The sequence below is a fragment of the Triticum dicoccoides genome, chromosome 4A (genome assembly GCF_002162155.2).
Source record: "Triticum dicoccoides isolate Atlit2015 ecotype Zavitan chromosome 4A, WEW_v2.0, whole genome shotgun sequence".
NCBI lineage: Eukaryota > Viridiplantae > Streptophyta > Magnoliopsida > Poales > Poaceae > Triticum > Triticum dicoccoides.
The window spans coordinates 573,348,413-573,351,798 of NC_041386.1; positions in this window are offsets into that span (position 1 = coordinate 573,348,413).

Consider the following 3,386-nt stretch of genomic DNA (forward strand, 5'->3'; position numbering starts at 1 on the left):
CACCTGAATATATTTCTCATGACTGTAACCCAACAAATGTTCGATTACAAGGTGAATTACATAAGCACGTGTAGTCGTGATAGGAGATAGGAGCGCCATGAGGAGGCGGCCTGTTTCTGCTCTGTTTTCTTGATCCTGTGCGTCCAGAGCATGAGGTCATCAATGATTCGCTTGAGGATGAAAATGCTATGGTGATTTTGTTGCCTGAAGGCCATAGCGTTCCTGGAGTTTCATATTTTCCAGAGAACAATGAGGAGGATGGAGTGCCATATGATCATGTCGACCTGTGGTGGCAAACGACAGCCCCAAAGATCAGCGATGCTCTCAGAGGGTGTAAGTTGGGCGTTGTGTCGTTAACTAGCTTTCAGTCTGACACTTTGCTGTGCCAAGTCTTTCTCGTTTGAACATTTCGATCCAACCGCAGCGATTTCGTACCGTACCCGATGTCGAACGAGATGGTACTTTTGGACTTTAATTGGACTATTGAGCACATCCTAACGTGTGCATGTCTTTACTGATCGAGACGTCACGGAGAACATAAGCGCTCCTTGATTATTTTTCTTCTCACACGGAGAGAGATTTTATTCAAGCATTTGAGAGAGTACAAATTCGTTTGAACGCACACATCATAGAGAAGATGAGTACGTACTTAACGGCGTTTCGGTGGAGAAAAAGGAGGGACTAACGGTGCAGAAGTGACGTGAGTGCCGTAGACGATTTCGCCATTTTATATAACCAAGGAATCTTGTTCGATAAGGTATCAGGGGTGAGGCGACCTAGTAATCACCCACCACCCGGCTTGCTGAGCAGCTTAGCTGAACCGGTGTTGGTTTCACGTACGGCCCGCCGGGGTTTTCCTGCCTACTACCATCCTTGAACGCCGTGATCTCAGCACGCATGCACGGAGTAGGACTTAGTTAAGCTAACCTAAAGTGACAACTGACATGGATGTAAGCCACGGAAGATGGACAGATGTGGTTCGAGTTTTGATATAATCCATGCCTGCGTGTGCAAGACAAATATCTTCTCACCCTTTTTTTTCTCTCTTTTCTATATGTTAGGGCATTGAGGTAGTTGATTGGGGTAGCGGTGGGTCTCGGGTGAGGTGGTGTCAAGGTCTTAGATGCCGGGGCGCCCTGAGGATGGTAGAGTGCTGCTCAGAGGCAGAGCCTGTGGCTTCGAGCTAGCCCACGGTTCGTGGTATGCGGCTTCATCTCTTCGCGGTGGCGTGTTCACGGTCGAGGACTCCTGCTGCTCTTGTAGTGTTCGGGATGGTGTTGCTGCGCTCAACGCCTATGTATCCTGCCTTGGGTGTATGTGTGGGTGTGTGTTGTGATGGCGTGTGTTTGTACCGGGTTGTTGTTGATCGTTGCTTTATATGTAAAGCGGGACGAAAGCCTTTTTCGGTATACGTTAGGGCATTTCTAACCGATCCCTTAAAAGATAGCGGAGTATCCGGCCGAGTAAATCTTAGTGGAGTATTTATACTCCACTAAGTTTTAGTCGGTTCTAAGCGATCCTCTAAACTTAGTGGAGTAAAACGTAATTTGCATAAATTCAGCCTAATTTCAACCAAACTTTGCATGCATTTAAACATGAGTTCAACATAGATAGGCTTGACAACCGAACATTAAACATATATTCAAACTTAAACCACACAAAAATAGACATCTTCATCAGCCGTAGTGGAGGTTGAGCCAATCCTTCCTCGACAGGCCACACTCGATGAGACATGTGTCTGGGTCGGTGCCGTCATCGTTGCAGTCGGGGAAGATGCTCCGCCACTCACTGACGTCGAACTCCCTCCTCGTGGCCGCCCTCCTCGCCGCCTTGCACCTTGTCGTCGGAGATGACGATGACCTCCCCTCCATTGTCGAGAAATATCGCCCGCTGCACCTCCACGAGCTCCGGGTGTGTGCTGGCGGCGGAGGTCCTCCATGTACGCCTCAGTAGTGGCGGCCTCCGCCTCGATGCGCTCCCTCGCCTCTCAGTCCTCTGGAGCCATCACCATGCTCACCACACGCGGCTCCGGCAGGACGAGGTGGACCATCGTCGTCCCGAACGGGAAGTTCAGCCTCGCATCACAGTCGTGGTACCGGACTTGCCATCGGTCATACACCATCGCCGCGAGCTCCGCCGTGTGGAACGACCCTACTCACTTCCTCTTGTGGGTCTCTCAGTCGGTGATCTCCACCACCCATAACCCCCACGAGAGTCGTCGAACGCCGAGGTAGGTCCTCTGCGGCGGAGGGAACTCTGGGAAGTTGGTGGATCGGGTGGGGGCGGGCGGATCAGGCGAGCGGAGGCGGCTCGAGGATGCTCCAACAGACGACGACCCACGGGAGTGCCGCCGCGGATCCATGCTGCAGATCGGCGGCGGGGACCTCCGGCCACTGCGTCTAGCCATTGGGAGGAAAGGGGTGGCGGGGAACGGCAGGGGATGCACCGACGCCAGGGTGAGGGGGAGAAGAGGAGGCAGAGGAGGGGAAGAGGAGGAGAGATTATTTACTCGATTGCGGACAGTGGAGTAAATATAGGGAGATTTGTGGCGGCCGAGTAATTTTTTTACTCCAGTATGGTCTATTGGGGATCGGTTAGGTCCTGATCAGAGGAGTAAAATCAGGGTTTTACTCCTCTAACCGGTTATTGGGGATCGGTTAGAAATGCCATCCCCTATCCGGCGTTGGAGGAGTAAATAGTCGGTTGTCCTATATCCGGTGGTGACTTCTCCGCGTGCTCGTGCTCGTCGAGGAGGTGGAGGCGGAGGTTGTAGGCCTGGTCGGCTTGCAAGGAGCCATTGTCCTCTGGCCTCCGGGACGATCATCCGTCACATCTATGCCGCTTAGAGCCACTACCTGATACTAGTGCTACATCCACTAATATAGGTGTCAACCGCACCGTAAATGTGGGTGAATCATCCCTTGCGCTGTTGTAATTCCACGATCCATCTATATGCCCGTACTTGATGTGGTGGTTTGCCGCCACCACTTACTGATGTGGATCAGGTTGTTCGTGGATTAGGTGGAAACGGTGTTGTCGGACGCCACGGTCATTCCCGGGCGCCCCTTGCCTCGAGTTGTTGCCGAGGTGCTTGAACAATTCTTCTTGATATATACCTTGTCGCTGCTGTGGAATTTCAGCAAAGATATACATAGTCTTGATGAAGATCAGCAGCATACCACTGTTATCTCTTGAGCAATGTGTTGGTTTTCTCTTGAAGAGGACAGGGTGATGTAGCAAAGTAGCGTAAGTATTTCCCTCAGTTTTTGAGAACCAAGGTATCAATCCAGTAGGAGGCCACACGCAAGTCCCTCGTAACCAACGTGATAAAGGGGTTGTCAATCCCTTCACTGTCACTTACGAGAGTGAGATTTGATAGAGATGAT